The following is a 14,075-nucleotide window of genomic DNA, read 5'->3' as shown; positions in this document are numbered from 1 at the left end:
TCATTTGCTGTGGTAGGTGTTGTTTTGTTTAGTTGCACGTCAGAAGTAACTGTTGTCGTTGCATCAAGCGCTGTTGTTACATCTGACGTAATGATTGGTGTGTTCAATGTCAAAGCTTCGGATGTGGGTGATTTGGAAGACAAGATTGCTGATGGGTGGGTTGTTGTGTCTGATAACAATATGAAGGCGAGGTTGGTATATTTTAAACATGGTAACGCTGAGATCAAAGATACGAAAGTGTTTTGAAGAAAATTCGTTAGAGGTTCAATATACCTGGAGGGGTGCAGTGACTCACTGTACAATAATATGTATCTTTGAATTACTGTTAACTGCTGAACGGAAGAAAACTATGGAGAAGTTTTTTGAACATGTACAAAAGCAGATGGACGCGCAGGAGCGACGTCACCAGGAGCAAATGGAGGCAATGATGAAGCTTATGAAGGAGATGAATGTTGTGACGGAAACGTCTTCGGCTTCTGTTGCGCCGAATTTTGCTTGCTTTGATCCGTCAACAGAATTGTGGGAGGATTACTGGTCGCGTTTTACGACATTTGTAAACGCACACGCTGCACCGGAGCAACGTAAAGCTCAAGTATTTCTCACCAACCAGTCTTCGACGATCTACAAGCTTATATCCAACCTTGCTGCTCAAAGAGTTCGCCGTCCACGCAAGTTAACGAATTACGAATGGAAGAAATTGTTGCATTCATGAAGGACCAGTTTGACCCGAAACGGTTTATTGTTCGTGAGAGGTTCAAGTTCTGGAGTGACATGCAAAGGAAGCCAGGCGAAACCATACAAGAATTAGCCGCTAGAATTCGCGAAGATACTGCTACCTGTGATTTTGCTTCTATCAACGATCCACTGGACGAAGCATTTCGGACAAGGTTCATTTGTTCCGTGAACAACCAGGCAGTGTTGAAAGCTCTGTTCAAGGTCAAAGATGACGAACTGAAGTTCACAAGAGCGATACGAATTGCTGTGGAAACTGAAGATGCAGCCAAGGTGGCAAAAAAAACAGTTTTTGGTCCTGAAAGAGGTGGGTGCAATTTCTGCAAAACGCAAAGGCCATTCTATTATTTTGTGCTATACGAAAATACAACAATATGGACCACCTAAAATGAATAAATGTTGTTACATTCCCACTCAGTAATTCACAGTAATTAGTAACTTATTGCCTTCTACTCCAAAGGAGATTTTAAAATTCAAAGACGACATTGAGTGCTTACTTCTTTTCTCCACAGTGACAGCGAATGTTTCATAAAGATTTTTACTAATGCTTCCAAACAAAGTTAGGTCCCGGATGTTGCAGAATGTGACTTTTTTTTAAAGCTGCAGCACGAAGAATGTTATTATGCATAACATTTAAGTGGTGAAAGGCCAATTCATTTCCAAAAACCCAGCAGGTGATTGCATATTGCAGTTTGGAGTAAACACAGCTATAATAGGCAACCACAGAATTTTCAATTTCAGCCATTTTCTTAATTTATACATTATTCCACAGAATCGTGCCAGGTAAAGTTCCAAATGTTTAATGCGACTGGTCGTTGTCTTGGAGAATAACAGCTAGGTATTTGAATTCAGATTTGCGTAGTATTGGGACTTGATTTACTTGGAGAGAAAATTAGTGTTTGTGGTGTGTTTGCCTGTCAGGATGTATGAAGTTTTGTTGGTGATTAAATGTATGTTTTTGTTCAAAACATGTTGCGTTAGTGAAAATTTAAGTGTGTCAGGAAACAATAACCAAACTAAGCCTGAAATGGGTAAATATTGGCTGTTAGATTGTCAAGTTAACTTTTAAGAATTTTTCAAGCTGTGACTAACTTGGATCCGTCCAATGTTGAGGAGTTAGAAAATCTTGAAAACTTTATCGAAAATCTTTCGCCGTCGAATCTATCAACAAACCAAACGATCAACGATCAACTCTTTCTCAAACTTGTTCCATTTGGAATCGATGAACATCACCACACTACAAATGTTGACATTGAATCGGCTATAATAAGCTTTACACTGCAAACTAACGGCTCAGGACACCACGTGTGAGCAGCGTTCGTCATGAAAATTGATTCGACATTATTCGTTAAAGGACCAAAAAACACTGCACTTGGTTCCCTTGTGAAAACCCGCTACTTGGCCACAGAAAACACAACTTTCGTTGTTATTGTTGGCTTTTATGCAAACACTATCCCGAAAAACAGAACACAACTATAGGGCAACACAACCTTCACTGTTCCAACTCCACCTCCACAAGTCTTTTGCAACAAATCAATCAACGAAAATATCACCAAGGAAAACCTGGTTAAAGAACTGGAACCAACATGTCTATATTGGGAGAAAACAAACCGGGTATTTTCAGACAGAGGCTGCTTTACTTTTCACGACTTTTCAAACAATGAAATCAAATGCCAATGCAATCATCTTTCTATTTTCACCGTGTTGCTGGCCGTCAAAACCATCTCTATTCCAATTAAAGTTAAGGTAACATTACGCGGTAGAGAAGGAGCAGAAAGGTTTATATCTTTAAATTGTGTTTACTTCGGCAGTTGGAAATAGTTTCATACACGCTATGATGTCCTATCCCTATTTATCTTAACCAAATAAAAATATACGTCACAGACTTACTACACGATAATCATAAAAACACAATTACATAGGAAAGCCACATTTTGTTTGAATTTCAATTTTTAGAAGAATCTTGCAATCATTTTTATGTTTTTAGATTCTGACCTACGTTACAGAATCAGCATCGGTGTTTTTTTTGTTGGTTACAATAATTCTCCTGTTTCGTCACAAACGTGAAGATGATAAAATGCCGGTTCAAGTCAACCTGGCAACAGCTCTTCTGCTTCTCCACGCTGTCAGCATTTGTCACGACTTTTTCGTCATCAATGACGTGACATGTGTTGTAGTGACAACTGCAAATCACTGCTTCCTTTTATCTACCGGTAAATCCGTCTTTGCCATTGTATTCTATTGTGAGTGATTATTCATGCCAATTGTCAGATCAACCAAATTTCCGCCCATCTATTTTGAGGTTGCTATTTTGTTTAATTTTCAGGAATGTGGTTCCTTGTGGAAGGAATCCGACTTTACCAGGCAACTTCTGACCCTTTCAAGTTTCAACTTCAAGATGCTTCAAAGCGTCTCAAGATTTTCTTCGCTACCGGTTGGCTTCTTCCAATCACCATAGTCACCACATCTGCAAGCCTGGGGTTTACATTCGATCTCTACATGAAACCTCGACCTTTTTACGAGTTGTGTCACCAATCTAATGAACTTTATTTGCCCATTCATAAATACGACAGATGCTGGTTGGCTCCCAACACTCCAGTGTTTTTCGCCTCCGTCCTCGCTCCACTGGCTGTCATTCTTTGTATTAACCTGTTTATCATCGGAAAGACGACATACGTGACATTCAACGCTAGAAAGATGTTAAACAGAGGGGAAAATCCCGGTTTACATGACGCACTGAGAGCGATGAAGTCTTTTCTACTTCTTTTTGTGATGCTTGGAGGAACCTGGGCATTAGCGTTTTTTACAGGTGCTTAAAGCGTCGTTGTGTGACGTAATTTGCTTGTATTTCTACACATTATCTTTGATTTTGTTCCTACAGGTGTTGGAAACATGATCACAAACCAAATTTTCATGTACATCCACGCATTAGTTAACGGAGCCCAGGGGGTTATTGTTTTCCTGCTTTATTGCGTCATGGATGACGTCATCAAACATATTATAATTCCGTGTACAAAAGTAGGAGATGGTTTGGAACTACGAGGGAATAATGAAAGCGAACAACCAGGTGCAACCACAGATAAACGGACCAACGGCTGCACCAGTAAATTTTGAGATCAAAATTCCTGCGTGCATTGCAATTGTTAAAATAGTTTCGATAGCCTATAAAAAAAACTCCAAATGTTGTATAATCTGTAATGTATTAAAAGCAAAGCTGAAAAGTGTTCCTTTAATATGTGCGACTTTGACTTTCATCCAAAAACGTTTTTGTATCTCCAGTGAATATCCAAAACTAACAAAAGCAATGTATAATGTAAGAATCTTCTGAGAAAAATCAGATTTTTGTGTAATTTATCGATTTGATACACGAATGGTTTTTCCGATTTATTCAGTACCATAAATCGAGTCGTTGCAATACGTGAATTGTATTTGGTTCGTGTTTGTCTGTTTGAAGGTAGTTTATTATCTATCCATGGCATTGGCATTTTATAAAGTGAACTCAACATGCCACCAATTTAACATGTAACACAGGTCATCCACAGTAAACAGTAGGTTTTCCGCCCATCCTCCAAAATAATCGGAAAATCGATTTCACTTCAATGCGCAACACGATAATTACCACTCACCTTTCGTTTACATTTAGATCACTGGGCTAAAATGCATCACTGCTTTACATGCTGGTTATCTGCCGCAATTATTTCACCTATGTAGTTTGCTTTATTTCTTTAAGTGATTTACTTCCCGTATTTTCTTGTTTATGTGAAATTACGTAAATTTTGTGAAATAAAGGAATATTTTGTATTTGTTTGAAAATGTCTCTTCATTTGGAACATACGCAGCGTTTACAAACTATATTCAGATAAGTTTATTCTTGTTCCAACGTTTCAGTAAACCGGAGGGAACCACCCCAATGAACCGAATCAAACGTTGTTAAAATATATGATTTCAATCCAGCGACTGTCTGCATAAACCTTACGGTTCTAAACTAGAAATATTAACCGCCGTAAGACAGCTTCGGGACCACACACAAGCGATTGAGAAACATTATTAAATCTAATATGTTACCACAAGTGTGGTTCTAGATACACAAAAGTATATTTTTAAACTTGTGTTGAGAATCTGCACGTGTGCTTGAGAATCTACACGTGTGAAATCTGCAAATCTACACGCCATTTTAAAATCACATAAAATTAAGTATTTTTGGTTTATGAAAAGTTTGTTTTGCAAACTATTGTCTTCGATTCTTTCGGGAAACATTGTTTTTTTTTAACTTTTTTCATGTGGGCCGTTGTATTTTCGTATAGCACAAAATAATAGAATGAAGGTAAGTACAGGGAGACCTGCCTTTATAGCAGGAACTTCAATTAACATTCCGGCTCAGAAATTCTGCGTATGCAAAACGAAGGGTACGAAGTAAACACAGAGTGCGAAATTAGTATTCTGTTGCGTACCACAACATAGGCCTTCTACCAAAAGTTATGTTGCCTTCGATCGTTGTTGTTTGATCATTTGATCGCTGTCTTTCTAAAATATCCCCACATTTTGCACTTACACATGTCTTCCAAAAAAGATTAGACGATTATTAGATTGTTTGTTTAATTAGCAAATCACATAAACATTCTTTTGATGCAATTTTTCATTTTCTGCACAATATTATACTTCCAGATTAACACACTAATAAACAGTAAAAATTTGTTAAATAAATAGTTAAGCAAATTTACTCAACCTACCCAATAACAAAACTTTCGTCATAAAACTTCGATCAGTGGAAGCAAATTCCTATACACGTAATTTCTTTACATAAGCTCACAAACACATATGAAACATAGATGCTTTATATCTATGTTTCCGGCCTTTATATTAGTTTATATGTGCGACAAGAACATTCCTATATCAACAATTACTTTGACCAATATTATCGCGTGAGAACCCAAATATCACGTGGAAACTGGCTTTTGTCCTCTCGAACAGAATTATACATGGTTTAAAGAAAGTTGCAGCAACATGCAAGTTTAATGAAGAATTAAGTAATGAATCACCAAAAAACACGAACGAAAAGTGTAATTGTTCATGAATACATTGATAAGAGTTTTCTCCAATGCCCTAAAGACTGTGTTGTATTTAAATTGTTGGCACTTCTTGTGGGCAAAAGCAGGGCTCTTGATCTAACAAACTCGTTTTCATAGAGGAAGCTACTAAGGCATTTCCCCGGCAATAGCTCCAACAGATGGTATCAAAACAATCATTTATCATGTATTTCATTAGAATCAGTGAGTGGGTGTTGCTTTAGGATTGAACTTTGTGGAAATGATTTTGGAAAACTATAGCCTACATTCACACAGGCTTTTCTCCAGTGTGAGTCCGGGTATGAACCTTTAACTGTCCTCCAGTGGTAAAACGTTTTTCACAAACTTTGCATTTGTAAGGTCGTTTCCCATAGTGTATTCTCACGTGAGTCTTTAATGTTCCACTTTGCGTAAATTGCTTTTTGCAAATCTCACATTTGTAAGGTTTTTCTCCTGTATGTGTACGGAGATGTAGATTTAGAGTATTTCTGCGCCGAAAATTTTTTTCACCACATCACACTTGTACCTTTTCTCCCTTGCGTGTGTTGCAATATGCTCCTTTAAATTCCAAGAGTAAGTGAATTGCTTTTCGCAAACATCATATTTATAACGTTTCTCTCCAGTATGCGTACGAAAGTGTAGCTTCAAACTGCCTTTTGAAGATAATTTTTTTTTACAAATATCACATTGATAAGGTTTTTCTCCAGTGTGTATCCGAAGGTGCTGCTTTACATGACTAGCAACATTAAAAGTTTTTTCACATACTTTACATTTAAAAGGTCTTTCGCCGGTGTGAATCCTGATGTGATCTCTGAGCTGTGCATTTTGTCGAAATGACTTTCCGCAAATTTTACATTTGTAAGGTTTTTCCCCTGTGTGTATCCAACTGTGAGGTTTTAAATTTCTCAAAGTAATTTGTTTTTCACATATATTGCAAGTGAATTTCTTTTGTCCTTCTCTGGTTTGTATCATCGTGTAGTTTTTGGGTTGCATTTTTAAGGAAGAATGTAAACGTGAGTAGGTGTTTGTTGTTTTTTAGTTTTTTCAAGAAAAATATTTCGAAAATTACCTATTTGATTCCCACCTGTAAAACAATTAAATGTTTTTTAATATCTTTGGTGCTTTATTCGTCGTTGTTTATTATTTAAATATAACCTGTCTGTGTAAAATATAATATTTTCAGGAAACAATCCAAACATAAAGCAATCTAAACCACTCATATGTATATTTTTCTGGAAAACGGCATGCTAATGTAAAAAAATGGTTTTCATCATTTCAACTGATGTAAGTATCTCACTCAGCAGAACAAATAAGGTCAGCAGCTACCTAACACAGGCATAAGTGTCACATTAACAACATACGGCTTCACTCGCCTCAAAACCTTTGATTATATATAACACAACATGGAATAATCTTAGCAAACAAAGGCAAAAAAACTAACAAGAACATCACGGATTCGTGAATCAAACACAAAAATAAATCTCTTCGAAGATATATGTAAGCACAACAAATTGCTATCCAATCACAAAAATAATCCAAAACCTTTCTTGCACCATACTGAAAGTATCTAGTGGAGTTTACAAAGAGTTTACATTTAATTTACATTACGCGTTTTAACTTTCACAACCTAACCTCCTACTGTTAATAAGCTATGCAGTCGCTTGAGTTATAAAACAAGTTACATGGATAAATCAAGAACATCAATGCAAACTGTTCCTTTAACAATATTAACATTATTTTGCAACAAACTATACAATGGTAAGCTGAACCTTCTTTTTCCTATAATTGTCAGTCGTACTCCATGAACATGCTTTATAATTTTTAACGTGTATTACCAACATTAACTTTTTTCTGTTAGTGAAATATCTCAATCAAACTGTTTGCGCAAGCCACAATAACTTAGAAAATAGAATGCGAGGCACAACGCTTGCAAGAGCAAACATTGATGAGAAAGAGGAAATAACGGAGCCGGACATGCGTGTGAAACAGAGTTTGAAACACACAATTAAGTGGAGAACATTGTGCGATTTTGAAGTTAGCGTTTGCCCTATTGTCAGACTAGGGTCAGTGGCAGTGCGAACGAAGTACAGGAAATGTTCACAACGGCTATGATTGTTCACAAATACTGGAATCGCAAGGCAGAGGAAACAATTCTCTCAGTAACATGGACTGGCATTTAGCAATTCCTCTTTGAAAAACAGTGTTTGCTACTTTGCTCAAAGCCTACAGATATTGAATATTTGCACAACACAGCAATCGCAGCAGTGATTACATTCATGCTGGCATATAAAATTAACGTAAATTGTATTTAATCAATGTCTTAGTTGCTATGCAGCGAAACCTGGTCAAGGTTATGGCGCAGCGATGCGAACATGCACAACAACACCAAACACACGTAAAGAAGACAAGTCGTCACCGCTTGCATCATACTGCGATGTGACAAACGGCGGCGAGGAGAAACAATTACAAGAGGTATTAGTACATTACCATGTGTGTGTATAATTATGAAGAGATTTACAAAAATGTTTAATTAATCTCACAAAAATTGTGATGCTTACGTTATATTATCTTTATAGGATACTCGAAGCCGTGCACGTGCGGCACTTGTCGTCGGCATGTGTTAGTAACTATTTCGCAAAAGAGGCGATTTTTTATTCTATCATAAATGCAAAACATTTGTACTCTTGTTGGTTAAACAATAAAGGGTTCGTAGTTGACAAGAATTGCCTGTTAATCCAACGATGATGTATTACTGGCTTGTGCAATATTTATTCCCTGGAGCGTTGACGCCCGCATTTACGTATCTCTAACCACTATCAAAAGTAGCGACCATCGCCCTGAAACGATGAAATCGTTTGCGACCAAGAAAACAACGTGTCAGTGTCTACGATTTGTCTGGAACCCTACACTGCACTATAACAACATTTTACTAGATGTTGCATTATGTAAAAGACAGTTGTCTAAAAAAAGATTTCAAACTACAACATGATGTTTAAGTCTAGTTGTATTTCTATACCAAACGTATTTGTAACTTAACTCTTGGTTTACTGTTTACAAGTTGTTCTGTACAACTTCAACAAAAGATAGTTTTTTCTGAAATTATATTATAGCTACGGATGTTCCTGAAAAACGAACACGCATCTAAAACTGGGTACAAACCATTACTTGAATATAACTTAAATATCATCCACATGTTTGTTTAAACACACTGCTTTCCCTGTTTTTTCTCTTTGTTCACACAGTTGGCTGCTCAACATTCACATAGTTTGGCGTGTATTTGTATCACAATCCATGCTGGACATGAAGTTATCAAACGTTTGTGATTATGCGCGTTTGTATCTAAAAGTTGATATATTGTTCTGCTATCGAAAAAAAATCCAAATTATTTTTTTGTTGAGACACCACAAGCGTAAAACATCTAATAGTAAATAATGTGGTATTGGTTACGCTTGAGTGACCAGGTAATAAAACAAGAAAGAAATGTGGTTCAACTTTTGACACCATTTTGGTTCAACTTTTGATGAACGCAAAAACAACTGATCGTGTGTGTAGTTTGCCAGCCTATATCCAGACGGTTGCAGTTTATGAATGTGTAATATTGAGTTTTTAATTTTAAAGGTTGTAGTCAATAAATGATATGGGTTGTGCACGATAAGAAGAAGCACGACACGACATGGGGCTCTATAAATTATCAAAATTTGTCGTTGTTTTTTTTAAAAAACTCCACACATACATCTTTTGTTTAAAAAATGGAATGTATATTTTAGAAGTTTCGCCTTTAAGAAAGACAAGGCTTTTTCAGGGAATAAAGCAAACACAGTGGTTTAATCAAAAACCAGGTCATGGAATTTTGTTTTATCGCCACAAGCAACAAACTATGAGTCAAGTACATCAACATATTCAAGATACAAGGTTGGCAATTTTAAACAAAAATAAGGTTTTTATGGATAAGTGAAAACACATTCAAACAGTAGAACCATGTGGGTCTTTTCTTTGTTATGAACTACACGTTTTATTGAACACCAACAGAAATTAAAAACGCACTACCAGCAGTAGCACATATTGTACAACGCGAGCAACCAATTAACCAGAGCTACCCGTGTCCTAAGTTTTGTTAACTGGCGATAAGGGCTAGAGCGCGTATAAGCGTATATTGAGTTATGATTAATATTTGGTTAATTTGACCATGCGTCCCCGGCATAATCGAGTAAAACTTGGTATCACATGAAAACAGGGCCTTGAGAGATTTTATGGTGAAAAGTATTTGTCTGGTTACCTAGTATGTTTCCTAGTATGTTACGATAAGCTGTCGTTAGTTGGCGTCGCCGTGTTGCGGCATCGTTGTTGCGGCATCGTGGTGTTGATAATGGCTCATAAACCCCCAGTCTCTGTTGAGCCCATCGTAACACAAAAGTCAGTCTTTTACAAAAGAGTGCCTAACAAAGAGAATGAGAATTTAGCTCGTATACATATAAAGACTGATACGGCACGTCAAATAATTTGAGAAGGTATTATTATCATATTTTTACTCGTTCGAAAGTTCATCACAAGAACGACTTCGTGTGAAAAAGCCGCCACTTCGTAAGATGGGGAATTTACTCGCGTCCGAAGTTTTGTTTACTGGCGTTATTTTTTTTCAATAGCATTCCTCTGGTGAACAACCAGTAAACAACAACCAACATTTACTAGGAACACAGTATATGTTTCTCCAGCAAATACTTCTGAAGATTTGTAGTTTTCCTAATAGTATGTTTTTGCCGTCTGTAACTGTTCCGTTACAAAACAAGCGACCATAATCGAGATAAATAACTTGAAAAAGTATTGCTGTACCGCTATTGTCTTGCATGAAGCACTTGCAACAATCACTGGACTAAATAGGAAGTCGATGACTGATTTGCAGTACTTTACAGTATGTAATTTAAAAGTAAGAAAGGGCAGTTTTAACCAATCAAACACCTCCAGCGTTGCAAAGTATGACAAGCGATTGAAATACATGGATGAATTTATGTCTAAATGATAAGTTTAATTCCGATGTCATTGAACTTGTGGTGTTAGAAGCCTTTTTCAAGGCAAATAAACCTTACATACAATGTATGTTAGCGTAAGTTACATATTTGCAGATGTAAATTTACATGTGCCGTATGGCGACTGTGCTGCCAAAGAAATTATGTAAAAAAACAGAAAAAACTTTTTACAGTGTTCCTGTGTGATTATTATGTTTTTGTGTTGTGCTTCTTGCAATCATCTGGACAATAAATTAATGTGTGCTTGGTAATGAACCAAATCTAGTCCCAGCATTTAGCATGTTTCCGGACGCTGAATTTAACGATATACTTGGTTTGACTTCTTTTTGACTCTTGATAAAAACTTGCAAGTTCCAAATGATCGATAGGCCACGCTTTCGCGGTCTGTATTCATGCTGAAAATGACAATTAGGTGAGCTTTTTCCCGAAAACGAAATACAAGTTATTTTTGGGTTCCCCCAAGAAATTAGTGAAATATTACAAGACATCGCGACACAATTGTGTGACATTTTTAAAATACTCGAGTTGTTTGATGCGACTGTAAAGTGTAATGATGTTGTTTACGTAGAAAACAGTTTATTTCAGTGATAACATTCTCACCACACACTAAATAAGCGAAACTTTACGGGTTTTTACTTCTAAGTAAAGCAAAGTCGTGATTGTTTGTTGTGATAACGTGCATGCTGCACTATTTGTTTTAATAAATATTTTGTTGCATATTTGGCTGCAAAAGAATGAATAAAAAATTTGAATCAATTTATCAGGGATTTGCTTCATGCAAATGTTCGTGTTCAGTCGAACATTAGGTATTTTGACATTAGACCCAATTCGAAGATCGACACCTAATGGTAATTTAATGTATTTCCATAAAAGTTTAATAACAAACGTGGCGCATTGTCGTGAGAGTTTATTCACGAAAATTAGAATGTACAATGAGGAAACTACCGAATACGACCCAAAGTAACGGCATTAGAGTAGAATTGTGTCGTTACAAGGTTAAAGCAAGCATTATTCATGTCAACGACTGAGTAAAATTTAGTTAGTTTTACTATTTTTATTAGTTTTGCTATAAGCGCTATGTTTATAAAGCATACTAAATTTTACGCAGTCGTTAAAATGATTAATATCCGTAAAAATACCCAAGCCTGCTGCGTTCTTTCGGGCTGTGTGTATGATAGACTTTGTGCGTTGCATAAGATGACGTGCTGGATGGTGGGGAGATAGCTTGAAAACGTCATAACTTCCTCCTTTGTGATAACTTTCCGTCATTTGTCACCTTGATGATAGTTTAGGCAGTGGCGACAGAAAAACAAGAGCAAAATGAAAAACATGGAGCAATTGCCTTTTCGAATCGATGTCATTGCATTCGTTGTCAACATAGAATCACACTATTTTGCAGGAAAGGAAAATGTCACACAGAAAATGTACGGTATACTTTCAACAGAGAAAAACTCAAAGCGTTAAAAGTTTTGCAAAACGCTGCCAGGCATGCCATGATACGTTCAAGGAAAGATTTATTATGTACTTGATTTTACTGCTCGCCGTTTCTAAATGGAAAGATTTATTATGTACTAAATGGAACGCGGCATTATAAACATTCAACTGATTTGTGAATATGAAGCTTGCTCAAGTTTGTGTATCAATGCCCACATGCATTTGACAAGGCATGCCTTTATTTGAGGCATGTTAAAAGAAAAAATAAGTTGATATTCGTACAATTTAGACTGGGATTAATTATGTATACATTTTTTTGCAACTGGTAGTTAAATAAAAGCACTTACTATGGCAATTGAAAACTTCACAACATCAAATCACACTGGCTTAATGTCGATGTCAGGGGAACAAGCATGCTGGTGGATTTTAACTTTGATTTCATTGTATTTGGTCGTGGTTTTGGCAAGCTTTCAAGTTCGTCACGCCAAGAGATCAAATAGGAAGAATAATGGAGATCAGACGAAGTGGATTTATTTGTTCAGCGAAAATCCTATGTGTTTGGCAGCCGCAATCTTCTCTCTTTTGCGTTGCGCAGTTCTACAAGTTGAGTTAAATTTGGGAGCAAAGACCAACACAGCCTGTGTAATATTTCACGTGTTAAACACGGTATTCAACAACTTAAATCTTCTTGCTGTTTACATCACCCTGTGGTCTCGTCAGCGATCTCTATACAACAACATAGCACTAAAGCAGCTTTTCACTACACCACTACGAGTATGCGGTGTCTGTGTGATCGTTACTTTTCTTGTCGGCATGGTGGTTGTGACATCACTGGTGTTTGTAGGTCTTGAGCTTGTGACGTCGCCAACTGGTTGCATATATGTTGAAATCGAAGATACTTTAGGCATATTTATTGGAATAATGTCCTTTGTGTCATTGGTGGCTGTGCAAATCTGTATGCTGCTACTGATTCTCTACCCCCTCATACGTCACAATGGTTTGTGCTGCAGAGGACGAAGAGAACGAGGAGCACGAATTAATGTAAGTTTAAATTAGTGACCACAACCTCCCTTACGATCTAACAAAGGAACTAACCATTTCTTTCATGTGCTCGAGAAAATTGAAACTTTATTTTGGCTGTTTAGTAACTATTGTAACCTTTATTAGGTTGTGTGTTTGTCAGTTTCATAACAAAATTCACACTAACAAATGATTTTCAGGTTCTCATTGTTCGTCTGTCCATTAGCACTGCTGTATGAGTAATTTCCGACATCACACTGTGTTTAGGAGTGTCCATATACGAGGCAAAGATACACGCTCGGATGGTGATCTGGTGGTTGACGAATAACCTCAACATGATCTTGAACACAGTGGCCCTCGTGTGTTCATTTAATGATTGGCCAGTTCGTCTGTTCCCATGGAAATTTTGGTAACCGGAAATATGCAAACGATATTTGCAAGATTAAGGCAAACCTCAAACGATCTGTAATCGCATGTATTTTTATGCATTGAAAACAATTTCTTATAAATCCTATTTTTTTAAATATAAAAAAACAGTTCGCTTCACACGCCTGTCGATTCCAATGTATATTGAAGAGGAAATAATTCTAAATTAACCGGTTTACGGCAAATTTATTGACACTCTCAATGTCTCAAACATCTATACGTAAAGCAAAATTACTGTCTTTTGTTTGCCTGTGACTCATGAAATTATAACTTTGCAACGCTATAAAGCAAACAACGCTATAATGTTCTGACGATGAGCGTGCTAACGCTGCGAAAATTCAGTGTAGTGTGTTTTAATTTCTGGTCACACGCT

The 14,075-nt window shown here is 36.7% G+C and overlaps 1 pseudogene; it reads left to right on the top strand.

Moving 5' to 3' along the window:
• Window positions 1-12,736: 12,736 nt before the first annotated feature.
• On the top strand, window positions 12,737-13,689 carry LOC145906993 (uncharacterized; annotated as a pseudogene).
• Window positions 13,690-14,075: the final 386 nt, after the last annotated feature.

The sequence above is a fragment of the Ascidia mentula genome, chromosome 6, assembly GCF_947561715.1.
Source record: "Ascidia mentula chromosome 6, kaAscMent1.1, whole genome shotgun sequence".
Lineage (NCBI taxonomy): Eukaryota > Metazoa > Chordata > Ascidiacea > Phlebobranchia > Ascidiidae > Ascidia > Ascidia mentula.
The sequence above is the reverse complement of the archived record's forward strand: the minus strand, read 5'-3'. Positions and strand labels throughout refer to the sequence as shown.